The sequence below is a fragment of the Acinonyx jubatus genome, chromosome B3, assembly GCF_027475565.1.
Source record: "Acinonyx jubatus isolate Ajub_Pintada_27869175 chromosome B3, VMU_Ajub_asm_v1.0, whole genome shotgun sequence".
Lineage (NCBI taxonomy): Eukaryota > Metazoa > Chordata > Mammalia > Carnivora > Felidae > Acinonyx > Acinonyx jubatus.
In genome coordinates this window covers 119,415,058-119,441,609 of record NC_069386.1, presented here as the reverse complement: position 1 = coordinate 119,441,609, position 26,552 = coordinate 119,415,058, and the positions used below count along the sequence as shown (strand labels likewise).

Here is a 26,552-nt window from a genome sequence, read left to right as displayed (position 1 = left end):
CCTGAATTGGGTGCAAAAGGCTAGATCCTGTACCACCTCTGGGCTTGGTCAAGGGCTGGAACCATCAGCTCAGAAGCTGGGGTTCAAGAGCATGAGAAGGCAAGCCATAGATGGGGAGAATATATTTGCAAAAGCCAGATCTAAGTAAGAACCGTTATCCAGAATGTACAAAGGACTCGGCAATGAGAAAACAAACAACCCAATTTTTAAAATGGGCCAAACACCTGAACAGACATCTCACCAAAGAAGACATACAGATGGCAAATAAGCATATGAAAAGATGCTCCGCATCCAATGTCATCTGGGAATTGCAAATTAAAACAACACTGAGCTGCTACCGTTAGGCCACATTCTGGAACACCGATGACACCAAATGCTGGTGAGGATGTGGAACATCAAGAACTCTTACTCAGGGCGCCTGGCTGGCTCAGTCAGTAGAACGGGTGACTCTTGATCTGGAGGTCATGAGTTCGAGCCCCACGTGGGGTGTAAAGCTTACATTAAAAAAAAAAAAGTTAAAAACAGAAAGACCTCTCGCTCCTGTCCGATGGGAGTGCAACATGGTACAGCTACTCTGGAAGACAGTTCGGCGGTTTCTTACAAAGGTAAACATAGTCTTCCTATACAATCCAACCCTCATGCTCCTCGGTATTACCCAAAGGAGCTGAGGCTTATGTCCACACATCTGTATGCAGATGTTTATAGAAGCTTTATTCATAATTGCCCAAACTTGAAAGGAGCCAAGCTGTCCTTCGGTAGGTGAATGGATAAGCAAACCGTGGTAAATCCAGGAATGGCATATTACTCTGCACTAAAAAGAAATGAGCTATCAAACCTTGAAAAGACATGGGGAAAACTTCAGTGCAATTACTAACTGAAAGAAGCCAATCGGAAAAGGCTACATACATTCGAACTGTAGGGCTTTCTGGAAAAGGTGAAACTATGGAGACAGTAAAAAGATCAATGGTTGGGGCATCTGGGTGGCTCAGTCGTTAAGCTGACTCTGGATTTCGGCTCGGGTCTTGATCTCATGGGTTCGCGAGTTTGAGCCCCGCATCGGGCTCTGTGCTGTCCGTGCAGAGCCTGCTTGGGATTCTCTCTCTGCCCTTCCCCTGCTCATGCTTGCTGTCTCTCTTTCAAAATAAATAAATAAACATTAAAAAAAAGTCAGTGGTAGCCAGGAGTTAGGTGGGAGGGAGGGATGCATAGGTGAGCACAGAGGATTTCTAGGGCAGTGACACCATGAGGTATGATGCCATATTGGTTGATATATATTGTCCCATATTTATCAAAACCCGTAGAATGTACAGCACTAAGAGTGAACCTTAACGTAAACTATGTAGTTGGGTGATAATGATGTGTCAACATAGGTTCATTGATTATAACAAATGTACCACTCTAGTGGGGATGCTGATGGCTGGGGAGGACTGTGTGTGAGCGGGGGCAGGGATATGTAGGAATTCTGGACTTTCTGCTCAGTTTTGCTGTGAACTCAAAAATGCTCTAAAAAATAAAGTCTATTTAAAAATGAAGGAAGGAAGGAAAGTAGGAAGGAGGAAGGGAGTGAGGGAAGGAAGGAAGGAAGCAAGGGAAGGGAAGGGAGGGAGGGAGGGAAGGAAGGAAGGAAGGAAGGAAGGAAGGAAGGCAGGAGGAAGGAAGGGAAGAAGGAAGGAATAGAATAGAGAAAAAAGAACAGACCAGACCAGAACAGAAATCCTCAGACATTCTCTCCAGGCTTCCTTCTTCTCTCGGGCCATCTGTCTCCTTTCCTTCTGCTGTCCAAGCGTTTTCTGACCCCCTCACGGGGGCATGTCTGTCTGCCTGTCCTCTTCTTTTATGGTTTGGCCGGATCCTTTGTTAAAGATTTTCCAGCTCAGGGGCGGGGCTGGCTGGGAGCTTCTTCATCTCCGCAGTTCCTGTCATCCCTCCCAGCACCCCCAACAGCTTCCTCCCAGCCCACTGACCTTTCACCAACAAATGACAGCTATGATCTGCTCCGTGAGCCCTGTCCCAGGATAAACGTGTACCCGGACACCCAGCCGAGGGGAAGGTTTTCAAGAGTGGTGAGAGAAGAAAATCCTGGATGCCTGGATGACTCATTAGCACCACCTCCAACCCAGCTTAAGCTCACCTCCTTTGGTGTCTGACAGAAGAAAGAGGAAAACGCCTTCCTTCTCTGTCCTTTGGGGACAGACTTGGGGGGATCCCACAGACCGTGCGCCCCACTTTCATTTTCCAGGCCTTGATGGAGACTTCTAGAGGCACCAGCCCCCAAAACAATCGGGCCATGAGCAGTACAAAACAAAATCAACACTAAGCCAACAAAGTAAGTGTGAGAAAGTGCTCCAACATTTTGAGTTTTCCCATGACGACTACTTTGAAGCTTTGTATTTCTGAGCTATCAAATCTGAAATTCTTGTAAGTTTTTCTCCTTCTCTGCTGGTTCTCTAAGCGTAGGTGTGGTGTACATGTTCCTTCTAACTGTAACCGGCCTGGCTGACCTTCCTGTCCCCCAGCAGCAGCCTTGTCCTGTGCTGAGGCCACAGAGGGTGGTTCTCTGGCTGACCCCGAGGACCTCGGGGTTCCCTCCCTCGTGAAAACAGGCCTGGGGTGCAGGGTGGGGCAGGTCACATAATCAAGTTCTTGCTTCTGCTGCCAGGGCACACCAGCTGGGGGCTGCGAGGGGGAGACGTGAGAGGGCAGAGCCCTGAATGGGTATTGGGAGGAGGCCTTCCCCCTGGCGAGGCTAGTCTAGCTTCGAAAAGCAAATTTGAATCAAATCAACAGATAACTGCTGAGATCCATATTGTCGAAAAAGCTTAGTTGGGCTGGAGAGGAAGGCCAGGATGGGGTCTTATCAGGGTGTGGGCGGTGGGGGAAATGGCCTTGATTCTCCCAGTGGACTCAAACGTCCGCTGTAGTACCTCCCATCAGCTCAGGTATGTTCCCGCCTTTAAGTGTGGAGGAAGAAGGCTCCCGAATTACAAAGGGGCAGACTGAAGCCAAGGTCCCAGGCCCGCTGGTGGAAAAGCCAGTCTAACTGGGTCAGTATTGAGATTTTGCCTCACCGTGAGCCCGGGGTCTAGAGTCTAGGGTTCCTCATTTGTGAGTTTTATCATCACCTGGCTTCTGGGGCTGGGAGGAAAGGTGAGCGGCCTACAGGAGTTTATGTCACAGCTGCATGTTTAGCCCCTTTTTGTGTGCTAGGCACCCGGGGAAATGCTTCAAATATATCACCTTGTCCACACCAGCATCCCTGCAGTGTGGGCGTCACGGGCCCCATTTTGCAGATGAGCTCAGAGAGGGAAAGGGACTCGCCCACGGTGACACCCAGGAAGCACGTGGCGGGGGTCTTCCAGCCCACTGGAAAGGCAGCTCTGTGAGTGCAGAGCCCGTCTGGCTTCTGGAAGCTGACCCCAGGTCACAGCCCCTGGTACAGTGACTGGTGTATTTAGGGCAAGCAGTCAATATTTGGTAAAGAATGAATAAATGAATGATTGATTAACCCCCTCTGGCCCCAGATCTGTGTTCAGGCCCGGTGCCCACCTAGCCTGGGGATCTGGGAGCTGAAGGCAGAAGCCTGGGGTCTTCCTGGTGGGAAAGGCTCCCGAGGCAGCGCTGGTGAGGGGCAACCTGGCCGAGGCCTCTGGGCTTCACCCTCTCAGAGAACTCGCGCCCTCACCCCGGCCCCCCCGCAAGCCACTCCTGGTGGCCACGTGCAGTCACAGAGGACTCTGCAAGGGGTTCACTACCAAATAAACACCCAGTGATTCAGAAGATCCGGCCATGCAGGCCTCCCACTCCCCAAACCTTGCCGTTGCCATGGCAACTAGCCTGGCCAAACCTCAGCTTGCTGAGGGCATCCCAGTTAACCCCTTCCTGGCACAGCAGAGCCCTCAGTCACCCCCAGTTTGCCTGTCCACGCAGCCTGGATGCCCACAACACTGATGCCCAGGCTGAGAGACGGAACACAGGAACCGCGGGCAGAAGTGCAGGCTTTAGGGATTGGAGGACGTAGCTTGGATCTTTGGCTCAGCTACGCGAACTTGAGCAGTCCAGTAAACCTTTCTAGCCTCTGTCTCCTCTCCTGCAAAATGGACATTATGTGTCCCCCTGCAGGGTCACCGGCAGGGTCGATGAGGAACGCACAGGAACACCTCGCGGGGTACCTGGCAGAGAGCACGCCGCGGTTAATGCTGGTCGCAAGAGAGGAGCTGCTCCGTGCACACATCCAGTCCCCTCCTGTTACTGCAGGGCCCCAGGGCACGTCAGGGGGAGGGCACACAGAGTCACAGACACACAGAGCAGTGATTCATCTGGAAAAAAGGAAGCCCACAGCCACTCCAACTGTACCAAGCCTGGAGGTTGCCCTGGGAGATTCCCATCAAACAGCCCATTCATTCCACCTTGAACTCAAACCTCTCCAGGCCCCCTTGGGCTCTGGGACTCCCAGCCTAGAAACCAAGACCGACAGAAGGAAGTTGATGGAGAAGGGGGAAGGGCCTGTGTGCTCAGAAAGCAGGTCTGACTGGTGTGGGGTGAGAAGGGGTAAGGTGGGGCTGGGCCCGGTAGCCTGCGGGTATGGGGGCCGCCTGCTGTCAACTCCAATTGAGCAGAAAGGCCCCTAGGGGAAGTGACAGCAGAGAGCCCAGCAGTATTAATGGCCACCATTTATTGAGGGTCAGCCAGGGGCCAGAGTGATAAAAGCAAATAAGGCCACATTCCCCCACCCACTGCTCAGTGCTTGGGTGACTTCTCCCTCCTGTCCTTACTAGGACCCAGACCCTGAATATGGCCTGTGAACCCCATGTGTCCTGGCCCCTGCCTACCTCTCAGCTCCTCTGCAACACCCCCTCCCCCCCCCCCCCCCCCCCCCCCCCGCAAGCCACTTAGGCTTTCTTTGTTTTTTGTTTATTTGTTTGTTTGTTTTCAAGTGAATTGCGCTTTTCCAGCCTCAGGGCTTTTACACACTCCTGTGTCTCTCCTTGGGGACTCCTTCACGGTTTTTCCACAGTTCATTTATTGTACCTTATCAGTTGTAAGATCCATATTTTCAAAAGCCAACTTGGGGCTCCTGGATGGCTCAGTCGGTTAAGCATCTGGCTCTTGATCTCGGCTCAGGTCATGATCTCAGGATTCCTGAGTCCGAGCGTCAGGCTCTGTACTGATAGCACGGAGCCTGCTTGGGATTCTCTCTCTCCCTCTCTGCCCCTCCCCTGCTCTCTCTCTTTCTCTCTTTCAACATAAATACATAAACTTAAAAAAAAAAAAAAGCCAGCTTTTTACTCTGAAATAATTTCAGACTACCTAAAAGTTGCAGAACAATAGTACAAATATTCCCATATTCCCTGCACTCAGTTTCCCCAAATATTACCCTTTTACCATGTTTACGGGCATGCAGGTGTGCTGGCTACGAGAGCTTTTGTGCCACTCTGTTTTCAGCTCCCTATTCAGTGACTTCATGTTGGTAGGCGGAAGTTGGCCATGGAGGCAGAGTATTGACACCACGGAAACTGGTGATTGGCCTTTTGTACGCTGGAAAATGTCTTATGTTTACCACCATGCCACCATTTTATCAGTATCTTTTTCTTCTCTGTGTGTGTGCATGTGAGGGGTGTGTGTGTGTGTGTGTGTGTGTGTGTGTGTGATATACTCTTATATTCTTTTTTTCCCCTGAACTCTTTAAGAGTATAAGTGAGGGGCGCCTGGGTGGCGCAGTCGGTTAAGCGTCCGACTTCAGCCAGGTCACGATCTCGCGGTCCGTGAGTTCGAGCCCCGCGTCGGGCTCTGGGCTGATGGCTCAGAGCCTGGAGCCTGTTTCGGATTCTGTGTCTCCCTCTCTCTCTGCCCCTCCCCCGTTCATGCTCTGTCTCTCTCTGTCCCAAAAATAAATAAACGTTGAAAAAAAAAATTAAAAAAAAAAAAGAGTATAAGTGACAGATATGCCCTCTTATCCCTAAATACTTCAGCATGTACTTCTTAAAAAGAAGGTCATTCTTATATAACAAATAACAACAGTACATTGATCAAAATCGGGAAATTTGTCTGGTTACACTCCTAGTGTCGGATCCCACTGTCCTACTAATGTCTCTATAGCAAAAGGATTTTCTGCTTTGTGTACTGTCTTACTCTGTGTAAACATCCTGTTTCTTATCATCCACCACTGGTAGCATCCATTCATGATTCTTGCCTGAAACAGTTAATATCGTGGTGATCGGCAAATGATGATTTTCTAATTCCATCATTTTTCTACATTTGCTTCTTGGCATTCTCTGTTAAGGAAGAGTGTTCTTTTCTTCCCCCATTCATTTACTTATTCATTTCTTTCTTTAAATGAGAGGGACTCATGGATTGTTATTTTATTCTTTGGCTTATAACCTATAACTCATATTATTTATTTCAGTGCTCAAGTTATGCCAGATTCGTCCAGTAGAAACCCTTTTACACTGGCTCCCATTCCTATTGGCATGTCCTCATTAATTTTTTTTTTTAGCACATCGTCATTTTCTAGCACAACAAGATGTTCCAGGGTCATCTTGTACCTTCCCTGAGCCAGCCCTGGCATTGGCTTGTTCCCCAAAGTGGCCTGTTTGTTTGTTTGTTTGTTTGCTTGTTTTTAGTGGAGAATGGTATTTAGAAACCAAGATCTGGAAACTGGGGTGCTCTGTGCTTCTGGGGAAGATGCACATTTAAATCTCTGCCAGCAGGATTCATTTTATAGACTACAATGTCTAACAATCCCCCAGTTGGGCATTTGGCTCTTTTCCTTCTATTAGCAGCCAAAGCTGAGCCCAATAGTGGGCACCCAGCCAGGACCCCTTCCTCACCCTTCCTGCCCTTGTCACTGCTGGCTCCGCAGAGCCTTCTTGTCCTGTCTCCCCTTTCCATGGAACCAGCACCTGGGAGCCTGTCCGCTACCATCTCAGGGATTTTACACCGCCAAACTTGCTGAGGGCAAGGTACACTTCTCTTGGATTTTACCCTACACTGGTCTCTGACTTCCCCTTCCGTTTTCAATCGAGTAGAAGATAGGAAACTCCTCTGGGGCTGAAGGAAAGTCTAAACAGAACTCTTTCTGGAAGCACAGACTAACATTTCTAGGGGTAAGAATGTTTTATGTCATGGTTAATTGGCACAAAGATTCTTTCTCCGTGTTATCTAAACTAAAAGTGTGGTGACAATCCGTGTGTTAGAGTCAATGAAATAGATCACACCTAGCTATGCCTCAAAACTGAGCTCACACTACTTCCTCATGAGTACTTTTTCTCCATAACACATAACACAATTTGTAACACAGATATTAGGGTCATGATCGCTTAATACCTGTCTGAAGGCCCCATGAGCACATGCCCCCGTTTGTCTCTCTTGTATTCTTAGCTGTATCCTCAATGCCTGGCACACTACGGAGGCTCAGTAAAGATTTGTTGAAATAAATAACTGAATTAATTTAATCTTCTCAACAAGTCTGCAAGGCAGAGATGACTCTCCCAACTTTATCAATGGGGAAACTGAAGCTCCAAGAACCAAGATTTGTTTGGGGCGCCTGGGTGGCTCGGTGGGTTACGTGTCCAACTTTGGCTCAGGTCATGATCTCACGGTTCACGGGTTCCAGCCCCACATCAGGCTCTCTGCTGTCAGCATGGAGCCCACTTGGCATTTTCTGTCCCCCCAGCCCCGGCCCCCTCCTGTCTCTCTCTCAAAAACAAGCAACCAACCAACACACAGGACCAAGATTGTTCCATGTCGTCCCGCCAGTAAGTGGTGGGATGGGGATTCAAACCCGGATTTGTCAGATTCCAACACCTGTGCCAAGTATTTCAACAGAGGAAATGGCTTTAGTGGAGCATTGAATTGAATTTTTATTCCCCTAATGAGTCTGGTTCCCCAAAGGAGTATCTAAACTCTTAAAAATTAGGGCAGCACAAATAGGATCCAGAAGCCGTCCCAGAACAGGGGCTGGTGATGCGAAACCAGCCTCCAGGTGTCCTTCGTGTGGCCACAGGCCTCGGTTCATCCTTTGCCATACTCCCATAGGGTTGGCCTGAACTGCCCTCCCCCCTTATGGAAGGGTCAGGCAGAAGTATGGGTCAGCGGTAAGCAAACTAGCCTGGCCCTGCTTGGCCTTGGCCCCACACCCCAGCTCTGCCTGACTAGCCCTGGGCCTCTCCATGGTGCCTGCTATGGCAGGGAACACGCTTCCCTCAAGGGCCTTCACCACCTCACCTTCGCTGCCTCCTACCCATGTCCAGCAGCTGCACAGAAAGGTTACACCTACTGCTTTGAAAATAGGGAAACTGAGTCTCAGAAGATGCAAATCCTCACCATCGGGCAAGGCCCCGACTTCTCCATCTGTACAATGGGAGGATTGGGCTTGGCACCTCACGGATTTCTTCAGTTCTCCACAGAGCTGTGTGATGACCTGCCTGCCGCCTCCCCTCCTGCCCTTCCCCCACAACCTTAGGGCTTTCCGGCCCTCTTCCCAGGGGAAAGGTGCTTCCACTCTCGTTTCCCTGGGAACTGGCTGGGTCAAAACACGATCCTCATTTACATTTCAAAGGCCTTGATTTCCTAACCCAGATCAGACACACCCTCCACCAGCTCTCTGAAAGTGAGTCTTGGCCAGTTGGCTGGGTTAGCCTTTCATAAGATAAGAAAGCACCTTTGCAGACGATTTGACAGATCTGGCCCTAGAAACACCACAAATTATAATAGCCACGCATACTTATGCTTATATACATTAGGTGACAGGTACTCAATTCTCACAACAACTCTGAGGTGAATGTTATTATTTCCCCCTTTTACAGATGAGGACTTGGAGGCACCAGGAGGTTGTCTGACTTGCCCAGCATAAGATCTGGAATTTGAACTTCTTGAGTTCAGGTTCATAACCACTGCACTCCACTACCTGAAATTCCATTCTTGGCTATCTGTCCTTTTCTGGAATGCCAACATCATGGAGGAAAGCCTTGGAACACCAGCAACGCAGTGTGAAGGCACACAGGCCCAGCGTGGATGCGTTCAGGCCGTACTGGAACCTGCTGAGTCTGAATCTTGAGTAAAAGCTGGGGAAGAATGGAAGAGCTCCGGGTGGCTCAGAAGGGCCATTCTCCTTGTGGGGTCTCCAACATTGAAGATGGTGCCTGGGCAGTCCCTGTGCTGGGGACTGGAATATGATGGTGATCCAACAGGCAGGGCTCACCCCTGTGGGGCTGTGAGTGAGGCGGGGTGTGCGGCAATAAGGCAATGCCCATGGCTGCCTAGAAATGGGCCAAGCTTGCTGTCTGGGGTATATCTGGGGTCTGTGATTTGGAGGCTATCCCTGTGGTAAGCCAAGGGTTGGAAGAGTTGCAGGAAAAGGACAAGTAATGCCTTTCACCTGTCCCATTCATTCACCCCTGGGGAAAGGTGTACTAGCTGGCAGAAGTTGGGGGGGCGGGGGGGGGGCGGGGGGGGCCCGTGGTGGGGCAGAATGCAGCCCTGGGCAGGGAGGGGTTGACTCCAGCCTGGCCATCGGCTAGCTGGAGGGCTCCAGTGGCAGCCCTGGGCAGCCTCCAGTCAGAACCACCTCTGGCCTGCCCTCTCCTCTGCTCACTGCCCCAAGACCAGCCTTGAGTTCACACCCAGGCCTGCATTCAGATCCTCACAGATGAAAGGGGCTGCGGGTGACTTTGAAACACCTCCCAGTGTTCAGACAAGGCTGGGGTTCCAAGTGTGATGAAAGGTCAAGGGCAGTCTGCTCTTCCTGGGGTGCCAAGGCTATGGAGAGGCCTTCGTGCTCATTCGAGATGACTTTCAAATAAACCTCTGGCCAGAGGGGATGGCCCCACTGTGCACCCTGCTTAGGACAAACAAATATAGCTACAAAAAGCTGAAATACACACTCACCTGAGACCTGATGAGTCTGCTTCCAGGCCTGTGCCCACCGGTACGGCATTCTCAGAGGTGACACTGCCGGCCCCTGTGAGCACCCCCAAAGCACGTTCACATCTGCATTTGTATACCACACACACAAGCACACACACACACACACACACACACACACACACACACACAGTTGAACCCTTAAAGACTAGCCAGCTTTCCAAAGCAGGCACCCACGGGCCATAGAAAGAGTGTCACGTCATTATGGTCATTATCACGAGGTCATCTCCTGTTGGGGTGGAGACACCAGGGAGAGAAATTGCCACTACTACTTAGATGGAGAGTGATGCTTTCCTTTATGCCTCACTTCCTCTCCACACTCACCCCACTCTCTGAAGGTCACTCCCACAGGGAGTGTGGCAGCTGGAGTGGTAAGGCGTGCAGGAGACAGAGGCTGGCTCTTAGCAGGAAAGGGTTAACCTAACTGGGCGTGAGTCTCCAATATCAGAGCCGAGCCTCCCTCCCACTCCCACAGACTTAAACACATTACACACAGCTGCCCTCACGGGAGAGGAGGGCTGCGTGCCCAACACCAAAGCTCACAAGTGATCACAGCACTGTCATGGCTTTGCCTCTGAAATCCCCATCCGGCACAAGGCTGCATCCTAACTAAGGGGACTGCTAGGGTGGGGAGGAAGGGGCAGGGCAGGGCAGGGGAGGGAGGAATGGGAAGACGGGAGACAGGCGGGGTGTCTGGGGTGGACAAAACGACTGTGGGAAGCCAGGCCTCACCTCAGGCTTCAGGTGGTCCTGGGGTGTGGGCACAGGTTAAGGGGGACATTTGAGCCCAGGCCTCCAGTCATAGCTGACCCAGAGGGACACCCCCTAGGGGCTCCCTCTTCTGCATACATTCCTGTAGGACAAAGACTCCTTGTTTGTAACCTGTTTGGGGTCAGATACCTCTTTGAGGAATTTGTAAAATCTAGGGATCCCATCCCAGGAAGATATTCCTACACAGTCTTCAGCTACTACCGCCCAGGCCCATCTGTAGACACTTCCTAGGATTCATTACAAAACTTGCCCCAATTGGTAAAGCAGTACTTCCCAGAGGTCCAGGAGAATGCTTGCAACAAACGCAGGTTCCTAGGCCCAACCTCCACCTTACCGAAGCAGAATCTCTGGAGGATGAGTCTGGACATATTTTATTTTATTTTATTTTATTTTATTTTATTTTATTTTATTTTATTTTATTTTATTTTATTTTATTTTATTTTATTTTATTTTACTTTACTTTATTTTATTTTACTTTATTTTATTTTACTTTATTTTATTTTATCTTACTTTATCTTATTTTACTTTATTTTACTTTATTTTATTTTATTTTTTGAAGTTTATTTTATTTTTTGAAGTTTATCTTGAGAGAGAGAGAAAGAACATGCGTAGGTGCATGTGATTGGGGAGGGGCAGAGAGAGAGGGGGAGAGAATCCCAAGCAGGCTCCGTCCTGTCAGCACTGAGCCAGATGTGGGGCTCGAACCCACAAACCATGAGATCATGACCTGGGTCGAAACCAAGAGTCGGACGCTTAACCCACCGAGCCACCCATGCACCCACGGACATGCATTTTTGACAGGCATATTGGCCAAATTTGGGGGAGCGGGCTGAGGATAGTTGTGGGGGTAGGGGAAGGGTATTAGATAAAAAGGCAGATGCCTGGGCTCCCCCCTCAGACATTCTGATTTGGCAAGTCAGGAGGGGAACAGGAATCTGCATTTTACTCAAGCAGCCCAATGGTTTTGATGCAGAGAGACTCTGAGGAGTGGAGGGGAAGATGTGGCCAAGTCCTACGTGCAGCAAGCTGGGTAGAGGGGGCGCAGGGAGGCCTGTTGATTGATTTATACGATGTTCCAGAAAACTGTTTTAGCAAGGCATATGCCAAGCCAGGTAACTGGTTCCGCTCAGGGCTGCCGGCCAAAGGCCCCGAGGTGGACCGGTACAGGAGCCCTCCTCTAGAAGGTGGGCGGCTGGGTCTGAGTCCCAGCTCTGCACCCACCAACTACAGGGCTTCAGCCAAGTCTCCTGAGGTCTCAGTTTCTCTGCCTGTGAAATCTGGGGCCTTTGCAACTCCTAACAGTCTGTGCCCGCACGATGGTGGCCCTGGCCACATGTCAGGGCAGCACTGCGGCCAGCTCTCCCCACCAGCACCCTGCCCCTCCCCGGGAGAGGCTCTGGGGCCAAGAGCTGCCTGTGCCCCCTGCAGGTCTGGAGGCATGCCACTGGCAGAGCCCCTCAGTGGCCCTGAGTTGTCCCCACCCCTGAGGCGGCAGGACCCCTCTGGGCAGGACACGTTTTCTTGTGGTGGTCGTCAGGGCGTGTGTGTTAGGGATGGATGGGCCACGTCTGGAGGCTGAGGTCTGGAGGTCTGGGAGTGTGGGAGTGTCAGACCCCTGAGGCTGGGACCAGGCTGCCCCTGTAGGGAAGTGTTTCCAGGCCTGAGTGGATGCACCTGGGGTGGGTCCCCCACAGGTGTGGGACGCGGAGTGGCAGGGCTTTGGATCCTCTCCACCGAGGCTCTGGAACAAGATCCCGGGGAGCCCAGCAACCACGCAGGGGCCTTCCCTTGGCTCTCCCCTTTCTTTCTAGACAATCAAATAACACCTTTCAGGGGTGCCAGCGGCCATGCCTGCTCCCAGCACACTCTTCTTCTCTGCTTGCACCTTTCTCCCCGCATCTCCTCCACCCTCCAGCCTTCTGGTTGGGAAGGGCAGCTGTGGGCAGCCAACGGCTCCCCCCACTTACTTCCTGAGTCCACAACCCCGAGGAAGCGGAGTCAGTGGGAGGATGGAGGGGGAAGCCAGGCCAGACACCTTCCCCGCTTTCTCAAAGTTCTCCTCACCTTCACTATTTGACCCTGTTCTGTTCAAGAAACCCACAGACGGAAAGCTGAGACAGTCCTGACACAGGAGAAGGGCTGGAGTTTAATCCAGCCATTTCACTCAGCAGGTATTTACTGAGTATCTACTATGTGCCAGGCACTGGGGAGACAGTGGTGAACAGAGATAGTCTTTGCTGTCATGGAGGCACCGACCCTAGAAAACAGGAGGCCCTCTGTGGGGGCCTTTGTGTCTTTTCCCTCGGTTGGTGGTGAACAGTTGTCCCTGGTCCCGCCCTGAGAGCCTGGGGCACAGAGGCAGAGTTCAGGGGCTGTCCACTGCACATTTGTTTCCTACAGAGCCCTTCCCGGCTGGGCCTTTGACTCCACCTGTCTCAGGGCCTCTGAGATTTTCCCCTGGGCAGCTGTCTCTCCCCTACTTTTTGGCAATGGCCATAGTTCTCAATCCTGGCTGCCCATCAGCAACTCTGGAAGACCCTTCATGGAGCACAGGCCCCATCCCAGGATGGTCAGATTCTGCCCGTGTGGGCTGGGGTCCTGGCCTCCGGAGATTTTAAAGCTCTCCAGGTCTTTCTGAAGCAATTGTAGGTTCAGATTCTGGCTCCAAGGCCTACAGGGACGGCCTAAAGGCATTTGTCCCAGATATGACCTGGAGCTGGTGCCGAGGGCTGGGCATGGGGGTTTCTAAAGAAGACTGAGGGCCTCAAAGACGGGTCAGAGGAGATAGGACTGAGCCCCACTGGTCTAGGTGTGCATGGTCTAGCTCCGTTGTGGGGCTGATAATGGCATAAGGAGGTCAGTGAGAAGGAGGGATCTTTTGCCTTCTTTCCAAGCCACCCCCAGAGCCCTCTGTCTTCTCAGGGCTGCAGCAGGCTCCTGGGTCAGAGCCTGGTTCTCTGAGGTCAAGGAGGAGAAGTGGAAGAGAGAAGGAATGGGATAGCCCTGGCTTCTTTCTCTCCTCTCCCTCTTCAATCCTGCTCATCCTTAAAGGCACAGTTCAAATTTTATCTCTTCCAGGAAGCCTTCCCTGACTGCCCAGATCAAAATCAACTAATCAATTCCTCGTAGGACTTTCACAAGGACTTCGTCTGGATTCACTTTGTACACCTGACTCATCAAGCTTAGATGTGGAAATGACCTGCAAGTTGGCCAACTCTCATCTGCTTTAGGCCGGCCTGTGTGTACATCTCATACGTGTGCACCCCTCACCCGAGGCCAGAGCCCCAGGTACCTGGGGCCACCCGCAAGTATAGGAGCACACTTCCTTCACTCCCATCACTCTGATGGGGGGCGGGCAAGCCCTGGGCCCCTGGAGGACTGAGAACACCACTCACTTGGGCTCCTCTGACCCTCAGCCCAGTGTCAGGACTCTGGGGCTTTCCCCTGGGGGAACCAGGCGACAATGTGCCCTATCCCTCCCTCAGAGGGACTGGACGCTTCTACCAGAAAACCCGAGCACAATTCTGGGCAAACAGCCCTCTTTGTGAATGTGTGGGGCCAGATCAGGGCTCAGCTTGGAAAGGATTGTGGGCCCCTTTCCCCCCCCCCCCCATGTAATGCGAGAAAACCACATCAGAAAAGAAATAAAAATGCCCAAAAAAGACTCTGATTTTCCCCAGGATGACCTTTTCATTTTTTAAATATCACACTTCTTTGGGGCTGTCTTGCTCTGCTGGTGACCTCAGCAGCACATGTTACTTTGTGTACTGGGAAATCCAGTTTCGCACTCTGTGTGTGTATATAGGTTTCCACACATGGGTTATATATGCACACAGCAGGTGCGCGCGCACACACACACACACACACACACACACACACACACACATCACATTAACTAATGGTTCTCAGCTATGGCTGCACATTAGGGACACCTGGGGAGTAACAAAATCCCAGCGCTCAGGCCACCTTCCAGTTAAAATAAAAAAAGAACTTCTGGGGTAGGATCCAGATGTCAGTAGTTTGCAAATCTCCCCCGGTGATTGCAGTGTACCATCACACCTGAGAACCACGGGTGTAGACGGCTGCTTGTCTGATGCAGTCCCTCTCCTGAGCAGTTAACAAAGTGAGTGTTCGGACTCTGAAACTGTTAAGGGACCCCGCTTGGAGAGAAGCAGGTGGCAAAGGCTTAGCCTGGATGTAGGGTCCTTACTTGCCAAGGGAGAGTGTGGGACTCAGAATGGTTTTGACCAACACTCTCCCTTAGAAAATTCTTAGAAAAAGCTCTGATAGCATTGGGTATGTCAGGAAGGAGAGGAAGAAATACGCTTCCCTGGGAGAATCTGGGCCCCATGTCCTGGAGCTCTGAGTATCCATAGGCCACAGCTGCTCCTCCTTTTTTTTTTTTTTTCTGTGTTCCTCTTTTTATGATGGGCATCAACCAAGGGGACTCCTGCCCACATCCCACAGGAGACAGCAGCCGGTTTGAGCTGCTGGGGAGGTGAGATTAGAGAGGGATTAGTGAGTGTGGTTTGGAGGGGCTCTGGGGTCTTGCAGCCAGCTCAGGAGTCTGAGGTCCAAAGATAGCAAATGCGAGAAGGAGCAGACAAGACTTTGTGTGGAAAGGAGGGAGAGATAAGGGAGGAGGAACGGTGGGCAAGCTGCCGCTTGGGCCACAGAAAGTTTGTGTATTGGTACTAATTTTTTTAAATGTAATTACACAACTGAAATATTCTTTTTTTAAAAAATACGTATCAGTTTTTAAGTTTATTTATTTATTTTGAGAGAGGGAGGGGCAGAGAGAGAGAGAAAGAGAGAGCAAATCCCAAGCAGACTCCACGCTGTCATTGCAAAGCCTGACATGGGGTACCAACCCATGAACCGTGAGGTCACGACCTGAGCCAAAATCAAGAGTCAGACGCTTAACCGTCTGAGCCACCCAGGGGCCCCACACAACGGAACTATTCTTGTAAAGATATGGACAATGTTGAAATATACCGATTAAAAAACAATGAAAAGTTCTACCTTTCCTCACATTTCCTCCCTAATTCTGCTTCCCGCCATTATCATTTTGGTATATAGCCTTTCAGACCATTTTCTATATATACAGGTTTCTATATACATTGCTTTTCTTGTTTTTTTTAAACTTGGGTTATGCTCTACAGCTTGTCTTTTAAACAGTACACTCCCTGCCTGTTCATGAGTCGACCTACTTTACTCCTCTTGACAGGTGCATAGAAGTCCATGGCCTGTGACTCTTATAGGCACGCAGCCTGCCGTCAGCAACTTGTTCAGGTATTTCCGTGGGATACGGTCCTAAAAGCGGAATGGCTGGTTCTGAAAGTATGTGCATTCCTAAACGGGTTGGATCCTCCAGAACATCCTCTTCCTCCTAACCTCATCAGCACTAGGACTTGCTGGTAACCTTTTATATCACATTTCCCAAGGTAGACGGGGCATGTGAGCAGAGTTTAAACACAGTGCAGTTTGGTGGGGGCCCTGCTAGCCTCCAGGGGCCTGTTTTCCAGCTGTGATGAAGATGGGGGGCGGGGAGTGATTTCTGGCAGCAATATGCAAGAGGAAAGAAGGAAGACCCCAGGCTGGGGCCACCACCCTTTCTGTGGGGTGGGAAGAGCTTCAGCGACAAGAGGGCAGGAAGGGGTTTTCCTGTGGCTCCCGAAGCCCCGCCCAGGAGCCAGCAAGGTGGGGTTAATGTCGCAGGCGGGTGAGGACTTTAACCGTCCCCCCTCCAATCCCAGCCCTGCCTCTCGCTAACTGCGGGTTTCTGAGCAGGCCGCCTAACCTCTCCCGGCCTCTGTTTCCCCACCTGTTGATTTAGGGTGATGGAGCTGATCTTCCTCAGCATCTTGGGCAAGGGTAAAATGACTTGATACTTGTAAAGTTTAGAACGTTGCCTTGCAGTAAATGTCAGCATGGAGTGACCTTTCAGTTGGGAAATTGTTCCTGGCTGCCCGCATGCGCGCTCCAACTCCTCTCCTTGGGGTAACCGCTGTTGGCAGTCCGAGTATCATTCCAGACTTTCTGCATGCGGGTGCGTGTGACAGTTATAAATATTCCTGTGTGCCTACTCCATCAGTTAGGAGTTTTCTTTCTTTAAAGAAAAAATTTTAAAGCAACTTTATGTTTTGAACAGGCATTACATCCACATGGTATAAAATTTAAAAAGTAAAAAAGGGCATACAGTGAAAAATAAGCATCCTTCTCAGTTTCCTAGCTGGACAGGGCCCCATTGTTATCAATTTCTTGAGTATCCTTCGAGAGATATTTCGAGCATTTTTATAAACATGTAAGTTTATGCATTATTTTTCCTCACACAAATGATAGCGTACTTTACATAATCTGCATTTCTTTTTTTCATTTAATGATCTATCTTGGGTATGTATGTCTTTTCCTATCATAGATAGTTATTTTTTTTAAATGTTGGCGGCACCATATTTCACAGTTAGAAGTACCATTACTTCTTTAATCCTTTTTTTAAAGGAAATTTAGATTTTCTAATATGTTGCTTATAAATGAAGCTGTAATAAATATCCTTACTATAAAGAATGTTCATTTGGGGCTCCCGGGTGGCTCAGTCAGTTGGGCGGCCGACTTCGACTCAGGTGATGATCTCAAAAAGGCTACCACAATGCTGGGCCTCTGTCCTCAGACCACGACTCTGTCTGAGGCGAGGGTGACTGTGTCCTCTGTAGCCTCTCCAAGAGAGGGAGGAAAGACTTGTCCCTGGAAACCCGGCAAATCACAGCATCTTCTACACTGTCCTGTCCCTTGTCTTTTTCCTTTTAACATTATATCAGGGACATCGTTCCGAGGTGGTGTATATACGCATACATTCATCCTTTTTGTAATCACTTCATGTACTTAGTCGCGCAGTCAGCATGGCATCTTTTATCACTCTCTCTTGGATGGACATTTTGGCGTTTCCATTAAAAACAAAATGACCTGGAGTGCCTGGCTGGCTCAGTCTGTAGAGCATGTGACTCCCGATTCGGGGTTGTGAGTTCGAGCCCCACGTTGGGTGTAGAGATTACTTACAAATAAAATCTTAAAATAATGAACAAGTTGCTTTTCCTCCCTGGCTGCTTGAAGCTCAGCCACCATCGTGGACGACACCATAACCATCGGGACCAGGAAGCTCAGGACCAACCAACTACTTCAGTGGCAGAAACAGATGCTCCTTGATGTTCTTCAGCCCGGAAAGGCAACGGTACCTGAGACAGAAAGTCAAGAAAAACTAGCCAAAGCGTACAAGCCCGCACCAGATGTCATCTTCGTATTTGGATTCAGAGCCCATTTTGGCGGTGGCTAGACAACTGGCTTTGGCGTGATTTACGATTCCTTGGATGACGCAAAGCAAAGTGAACCCAAACATAGACTTGCAAGACACGGCCTGTGTGAGAAAGAAAAAGACCTCAGGGAAAGAGCGAAAGGAGAGCGAGAACAGGATGAAGAAAGTCAAGGGGGACTTAATGGCTGCTGTTGGCGCTGACAAAAAGCTCGAGCCGGAGACGGGACAGCAGAAGGAGCAGAGATTCTGCAGTGACTTTTACTGTGGTGATTGTGCAGATTTTTCGTGAGAGGATTAGTGAACTAAGAACAATACACACATACATACAACCTATCAACCATGTTGAAACGAACATCTGTGCCAGTTAAGATACAGTTCAGCTGCTTTAACAAAGAGCCACGGTCAAGGCGCTTAAACAAGAAAGAACTGGTTTCTTGGATTTTAGTAGGTGTGTAGGCAGTACGTGGTTGATGGCAGCTCAGCGTTGTCAGGAATGCAGGTCTCTTTTGTCTGTTCTTTTTTTTTTTTTAAGTTTCTTTTTTTCATGTTGAGAGGGAGAGAGAGAGAGAGAAAGAGCAAGGAGGGGAGGGGCAGAGAGAGAGGGAGAGAGAGAATCCCAAGCAGGTTCCCCACCGTCAGCGCAAAGTGAGGTCTCACAAAGTGAGATCATGACCTGAGCTGAAATCAAGAGTCAGACGCTTAACTGAGTCACCCAGGCGCCCCACAGATCCCTTTTGTCTTATGTCATTGTCTACATGGTTGAAGATGACTCAACACCATGTCCTCTGAGTCCAGATTCCAGCCATTGGAAGGTGGCGGTGGGGAACGGGACAGAAGACCCCTTACCTCCAACCCAGAAGTTGCACATCACTTTTACTCACACCCATTGGCCAGAGCTGGGTCACGTGGCCACACCTGGCTGTGAGAGAGCCTGGGAAATATAAACTTTACACTGGGTGGTTGAATGCCCCACCAAGAGTTGGGGGTTCTGTTGCTAAAAGAAGGAGGAGAGAAACATCTAGTGTGGGATCATTAGCTACCTCTTGTACAACATCCTCAAACATTGATCTGTAAACAGCCCTATATTTTTGTAGGATAGAATTCTTTTGGACACTCTCCAAAATGTGTCTACCAGTATAAGCTCCCACCTGCAGCCCTTGGACCGTTGCTTTCCCACAAGTTACCACAGCTGCAGCCTGCACAGCCCCAGCCGCCTGCTTACCTGGGCCGAGTGGGCCTTGCCCACCGCATGGCCCTGGGGCTCTGACAGTTCATCTGGAATCACTAGTTCTGTGGCCTTGACTGTCCTCAGATTCTTTACCCGAAAGATTAGGATATTGAGCTCTCGTCTAGGTCCCACAGAATCTCAGCTTCTCTTCCAGTCTAAGAGTTAGGTCCATGACTGAGGGCAATGTGGCCATGGGAGAGGCGTCTAGAAAGAGGAAGGTGATGGTCCCATCCCGAATGCTGGCAGAACACGCGCAGGTGGGCAGGGTTCAGATCTGGACGTGTCTCTAACGGCCAACGCCCTGGATGGTGGTCAGGGGAGAGCCGCTGAGGCAGAAGTGGGTCCGTGAAGGGAGGAAGAAGAACGGAAAGAGGTGGGAACATTCAATCTGGGGAGAGGAGACTGAGGGAGAGAGGGGAGGCAGGGCACATCTCCTGGACTGGCTCTTGAATGGGAGTGGGGGGCACTCACTTGTCACATTGTATGTTGCTTCCAGGAGCAGAATTTACAAGGCCGCTGGTTTGGACACAAAATAAGAAAAGAATCTTCTCTTTTCCTTAAATTTTTAAAAAAAAATTATTTTATTTTATTTTATTTTATTATTTTATTTTATTTTATTTTATTTTATTTTATTTTATTTTATTTTATTTTTCATCATAAGTTTACTCCCCATTCCCCTTCCACCTCCCCCTGGTAACCATCAGTTTGTTCTCTAGAGTTAAGAGTCTGTTTCTTAGTTTGTCTCTTTTTTTTTTCCTTTGCTCATTAGTTTCTTATATTCCACATAAGTGAAATCATATGGTATTTGTCTTTCTCGGACTTATTTTGCTTAGCATTATACTCTCTAGCTCCGTTTACGTCATTGCACAAAGCAAGATTCCACTCATTTTTATGGCTGAGTAATATTCCACTACATTTATATTTATATTTATATTTATATTTATATTTATATTTATATACCACATCTTCTTTATCCATTTATCGGCCGATGGACACTTGGGCTGCTTCCATAGTTTGGCTATTGCAAATATGCTGCTATAAACGACGGGGCGCATGTATCCCTTTGAATTACTGTTCTTGTATTCTTTGGGCAAATACCCAGTAGTGCGACTGATGGGTCATAGGGTAGTTCTACTTCTTCCTTTTTGAGGAACTTCCACACTGTTGTCCAGAGTGGCTGCACCAGTTTGCATTCCCAGCCACAGTGCACGAGGGTTCCCCCTTCTCCGCATCCTTGCCAATGCCTGTTGTTTCTTGTGGTGTTGATTTTAGCCATTCTGACGGGTGTAAGGTGGTATCTCATTGTAGTTTTGATTTGCATGTCCCTGATGATCCGTGATGTTGAGCATCTTTTCACGTGTCCGTTGGCCATAAGAAATAATCTCGTAAGAAATGTAAAGACATTTAAATAATGCTTGACTGAAAGGGGGAGAGGCTCTTTGGGGCCCAGAGGCCCCTGTGAGCTGGCCTGGCCTCGGGCTGCTCCTCTCCTTGCCTTTTACTCCCCAGCCTCACAACCAGACTACTCTCTGTCACTCTCCCTCGGCCACCGCCACCCAAACTGCTGGGGCCACGGCTCTCAAGGGTCCTCCTTTTGCTCTGACTCTGGGAAGCTCTTCCGGCCTCGCCACACGTGGCCTGTGAGCAGCGTGCCGGACTGTTGACCACATCCTGCTCCTTGAAGCAGCGGGTTCCCTCTCCTGCTGCTTCTTCTCTGGTCCTTGGCTGGTGTCCTTCTCTGCCGGTGGCTTCTCTACTCCAGGCCTTCTCATCTTCTCGCTGTCCACCTCACCTCACCTCCCATTAGCTCTGAGGGTGGGCCGCTGGCCTAGAATTCTGCCTCAGGGCCCTGCTCGGGGGCCTAGAGCACCGGGCACAGCGGCCTAGTGTCCCACAGACACCTGGAATTCAACCTGTCCCAGAACGACCTTTTCATCCCTGCTCTCACCTCCTGCACCTCCAACCTCTTCCTGCTTCAGGGAACAGAGAACCACCATTCATGCAGAGACACGATGGACTGACCTCTCTGTGTCCAGTCTTGCCTTCCGACTCCATTCTGTGCCTTACGTTGGTCTGGCTTAAGACCATTCTGTGGCACCCCTCACCTCAGGACAGAGTCCAAATGGCTTAGCAGGCTTTTATGGTCCTTTTATTTATTTATATTTTAGTTTTTTTAATGTTTATTTATTTTTGAGAGAGAGAGAGAGAGAGAGAGAGAGAGAGAGAGAGGTCGAGCAGGGGAGGGGCAGAGAGAGGGGGAGATACAGAATCTGAAACAGGCTCCAGGCTCTGAGCTGTCAGCACAGAGCCTGACGCGGGGTTCAAACCCACGAACTGTGAGATCATGACCTGAGCTGAAGTCAGATGCTTAACTGACTGAGTCACCCAGGCACCCCTACGGTCCTTTTAGATCTGGCTCCTTCTACTTTTGCAACCCCAGCTCCTTGCACTCTTACCCTCCCTCCCCCCCCCCCCCCCGCCCCATCTGTGGGCTCCAGCCAGCCTCCCCCAAGATGGCACCACTCACAGGCCTGAGAAGGCTCTTCCTTCCCTTCCTTCGCCGGGCAGCCAACTCCAGGTCACCCTTCAGGCTTCAGTACAGGCTTCTCTCCCTCCAGGGAGCCCTCCCTGGCTGCCCAGGGTGGCCTCAGCTGCCCTTCTCCATGTGCCTCTCTAGCACCATGCTCTAGCTTGTCCACTGTTTTTAATTGCTTGATCGCACCTCTGCATCACCCAGGCTTCTGGAACTCTGTATGCAGGAACCTCGCTCACATTGCTCTCCCTGTACACTTGAAGCCTGAAACAGAATATGTTGCATAAATATTTGTTGACTACGGTTGAGTCAAGACCTGACTAATCGGGTGCCACCCAGGACTTCAGCAATGGCCCTCACCTTGAGGACGGGGGCCAGGGCTCCGAGCTCCAGGGTGAGGAGCAGACAGAGAAGTGAGAGCAGCTGGAAAGTGAAAGTGAAGCTGACTGGGGAGGAGAGAGCCCCAGAAGGCCCAGTCTGGGGAGGGGCCGGGCCAAGAGTTCATTCAACCCAGTCTAGCAAGGGAGTCAGTCCAGGCTGGCACAGGGTTAGGAAGGGAGGGGGCACCGTGGGCAGGGAGCTGAGCAGACTGAAAAGACAGAAAATGTGTTTCATAATTAGTCATTGCCCCCTGGGGTGAGGCTGGGAGTTTTCGCTGGAGGTGGGTAGACAAGATTTGCAAATGACAAACGGGGGCTAACCACCAGGTCTGGCTACCGTGGGGCTTCCTTCCCAGTGGCAGAAATCGAGCTTTCTAGTTTTTTCTCTGTCCTTCCCCACTACATTCAAGATTCTACCAAATAGTGGAACTGGGAGGGGAAGGCATCTGAGGAAAGACACCCAGGGGCCAAACCTGTCTTTCCTGACTTCCCAAGCTGCCCTCCGCCTCTCTGCAGGTTCTTAAGACAGGACTGGGGACAAGGTGGCACTTGCCACTTGGAAGGCTCAGCAAGTGACCCTACATCCAAAAATCTCGACCAACTTGCCCTGTGGAGGTTCTTGGGAAACAGAAAAACATTCCAGGGATGGAGAATCGGGGTAAAAGTCACCATCTCTGCCTTCCCACTAAAGAAGGTAGCACATTTAGGTGCAAAAGGGATGCCTCATTCTGTGCTCTGGAAAGTGGAGGGCAATTATTCCCCCTAGACCATCCTGGGGGTACGGAATCGAATGTTAGGACGAGAGACTCCTGCTTCTTACCCACACAAAGGGCACATTTTGGTCTTCCCTCCTTTGTTTTTTAGAGCAGTGGTTTTCAAACCTTCAAACCATGACCCCCAGGGCGCCTGGCTGGCTCAGCTGGTGGAGCATGTGGCTCTTGATCTCCAGGCTGTGAGTTCAAGCCTCACATTGGGTGTGGAGATTACTTAAAAATAAAATCTTAGGAAACAACAACAAAAACCCTGACCCACAAGTAAGAAGTGCATTTCTCATCTCAATTCTTTACTCTGATGAGTGTTTACATACATATCCTTTTAAAATTTTTTTTTAATTTTTTTTTAACGTTTATTTATTTTTGAGACAGAGAGAGACAGAGCATGAACGGGGGAGGGGCAGAGAGAGAGGGAGACACAGAATCGGAAGCAGGCTCCAGGCTCTGAGCCATCAGCCCAGAGCCCGACGCAGGGCTCGAACTCACGGACCGCAAGATCGTGACCTGAGCTGAAGTCGGACGCTTAACCGACTGAGCCACCCAGGCGCCCCTAAAAAATTTTTTTAATGTTTTTTATTTACTTTCGAGAGAGACACAGGGTGCCGGGGGCGGGGGGGGGAGGGTCAGAGAGACAGGGAGACACAATCCGAAGCGGCCTCCAGGCTCTGAGCCGTCAGCACAGAGCCCTGACGCGGGGCTCGAACTCGTGAACGGTGAGATCAGACCCGAGCCAAAGTTGGATGCTTAACTGACTGAGCCACCCAGGCGCCCCTTTATATGTATCCTGAAACAAGAGTTTTATGCAACTAGACGTTCCTTTTTATATATGTAACCCGTGCTTACATTTTTTCATTGTATCTCTTTCTAAAAAAAAATTTGGGGTGCAATCCACCAAATTGATTTCATGATCCACTAATAGGTCCCAACTCACGATCGAAGGAGGAGTCGGTTCTTCAGTCTGCTGGGTCTTCAACTCCTGACAGCTGGAATTTGGCCCCAGCTTTCCTGATGAGTTCCTTCCCTCCATGTTCTCCTTACGAATACACCCTGTAGCAGATCTATAGTCCCGAAAGTCACCACCATCATCGGGTTAGCAGATCTGGTCCAATCAGACTTCCTCTGATGCCCCCAGCCCCTGTTCCTGGCCGACTATCTGAGATAAGGATAACGTCCCAGGAGGGCCACCGGGTTCCTATGTGGTAGGCTGCTTTCTGTTGCAAGATGACTGCCAAGAATAAAATACTTAACTCAAGCAACTTAAACTATAAGGGGTGAATACAATCACACACCAGGAAGCCCAGAGGTAGGTGGCTCCAGAGCTGGATAATGAAGGGATCACATGGCCTTCTGTTTATTTCCTGGTTGCTATCCACCAACTTTTGGAAATGCCTTTCTCTACCTTGGTCTCAGTGTGACAAGAGTGCTATGTTAAGGGGCTTTTGTGGGTAGCAGGGGAAGGGAAGGGTGGGGCCTGGGTTTCAGCTGGCTGGGTGAGTGAGTCACTGAGTGGCTGGGTCCCTTCAGCCCCATGTAAGGACAGACTGCAGCCGCCCACTGCCCGCCTGGACTGTGTCTGGACAGAAATGGGCATGTCTGCTTTGCAAGGGGCCCCACCTCATGCTCGGATAACCCTGTGAATCAGGAAGGCCAGAGATGCTTATCATCCCTTTTTTCTCCACGAGTCACAGGCCCCAAAAGTGGAAATGACTCCTGGCTTCACCTACAGATCCAGGCCAGGGTTGAGCAGAGAACCCAATGTTCTGTCTCCAGATCCCCCGGAGCAGGAGTGAAAGAAGCTGTCTAGTGCCCCCTTATACTTTGGACTTCTTCTAAGTCCTATCTTCAGCACTCAGACCCCTCACGCTGGCTCTTTCTGCCCACCTGCCCCTCCTCTGCTGGTGTTCCCAGGGCGAGCTGGAGAGAGGGCTGTGACAGGGCATGGAACTGGAGTCTCCACTGCCATCTAGGTCTTTGGTAGCTCCCGATAGCACACACCTGGCCTTGATCCAGGTCTAGTAGCACCTAGGACTGTGTGTGAGCTGGAAGGAACCTGAGAGCAATGTCCGTTTTATAGATGTGGACTCTCAGGCCCAGAGAGGGTAGTGACTTGCCCAAGGCCACACAGCCAGTTAGCAACAGAAGCATGAACGGGGGCCTCCTGCCCTCCGAGCTCCCACTCTCACTACTCCCACCTGCCTGGATCCCTGGTCTGCTTTCTAGTTGGCTCCACCTCCCACTTTCAAAAGCCAGAACCAAGCGGAGGCAGCACCTTTGGAGTGCGTGCGGGGCTGGCTGATCCATCTCCCCTGCCAGTCGGGGAAGGTCCCCTGTGTCCCTTTCCCAAGCCGGTTTACATCTCCTGCTAGACATAGCAAGCGGATGGAGTGACAGTCCACACTGCGGGCCTCGAGACGATAAATACTAAACCTTCTGAAAAAGCCCTACTTTCAACGAAGGGGAACAGGGCTTGGCAGGCTCTGGGAAGAATTTGCTCCAGGAGCTGGCGCTTGGGAGGGCGTGGTGCCAATCTGTGTGGGAGCCCTGCCTGCGGGCAGAGAGGGAGGGCCCACCAGGGTGTGCGCTGGTGCAGACGTGTGTGCAGGAAGCGGCCGGGTGGTGCAGACATCCAGGGAGTCCTGGGCTAGGAGCTGGATCGCCGGGGTTCTCTCTGCCACGTGTTAGTGCCGCGACCTTGGAGCTCAACCTCCCAAAGCTTCAGTTTGCCCAGCTGCAAAATGGGGACACTAAGAACCCCCCTCACATGTCTGTTAAGAAGCTCCAAGCAAATGGATGTCGGGGGGGCTCCCAGGGACGAAGCAGGAGGCTGCTCTGGGGTTGGGGCTGGAGGAGTTGTCCTGCTCTCCTCGGGCCCTCTCTGGAGCTGGGGGCGTCAGGCAGTACTTGGTCTGGGGAAGGCCAGGACTAGCAGTTCTGAGCCCCTCTCCCGTGACTTCCTCCCTTGCCTCCTTGGCTGCCCAAAGCAGCACTAAATCAGGTCACCACTTGTCTTGCCTTGCAGTAGCTGTCGGGCAGACAGCTCCTGCCCAGCTCCCAATCCAGGTCACTGGCTCCCACACCCCTCCCTTCCCCAGCAGCCAAGGAGACGGCGCTCAGTGCTTTTGTTCTTAAGTGCTGCTCATTAGACTCTGGCTGTGTGCCTGACACTGGGCCCATCGCTTTAAGAAGAAATAACAGGCCCCCTTTGCAGCATGCTCTATCACGAGATTCTCTCTCCCGTAGGGAGGGAGATAGGAGCACTTCTATTTTATAAGTGAAGAAACTGAGGCTGAGAAAGGTGAGTAACTCAGTCAAGGTCACTCAGCTGGCAAGGGCAGAACTGAGGTTGAAACCTAGATCTGTCTGATTCCCGAGCTTGTGCTTTTAATCACTGAGGTCCTGTGTTTAGAAGGCAGGAGACAGAGGGGGTGCAGACGGGAGCTGGGGGAGACTAGGGAGGAAAAGTGGGGGTCACTCTGAGAGTAAGGTGAGGTCTGAAGGATGCATGCAGGACTGAGGGAGAGAGGAGGGAAAGGCCTGTGGTGATGGGGAAGCACACACACACTCATCCCGACACACATATCACACACACACACACACACACACACACACACCCCATCCAGACACATACACACATGCACAC

At 50.7% G+C, this 26,552-nt stretch overlaps 2 long non-coding RNA genes and 1 pseudogene across 3 annotated transcripts; 2 read left to right on the top strand and 1 right to left on the bottom strand.

The window, feature by feature from the left end:
* Positions 1–1,811: 1,811 nt before the first annotated feature.
* On the top strand, positions 1,812–11,089 carry LOC128316083 (uncharacterized). The gene is made up of 2 exons (XR_008299554.1): positions 1,812–2,326; positions 8,805–11,089. It is a non-coding gene; the product is annotated as an uncharacterized LOC128316083 (long non-coding RNA).
* Positions 11,090–15,415: 4,326 nt separating this feature from the next.
* Positions 15,416–17,318, bottom strand: LOC128316084 (uncharacterized). 2 transcript variants are annotated; one of them, XR_008299556.1, is made up of 3 exons: positions 16,517–17,318; positions 15,903–16,044; positions 15,416–15,585 (listed from the first exon to the last, which is right to left on the bottom strand). It is a non-coding gene; the product is annotated as an uncharacterized LOC128316084 (long non-coding RNA). The 2 variants fall into 2 exon arrangements; XR_008299555.1 differs by having other exon boundaries at positions 15,439–15,585; positions 15,903–16,026.
* Positions 17,319–17,565: 247 nt separating this feature from the next.
* On the top strand, positions 17,566–18,561 carry LOC113601513 (40S ribosomal protein S24-like; annotated as a pseudogene).
* Positions 18,562–26,552: the final 7,991 nt, after the last annotated feature.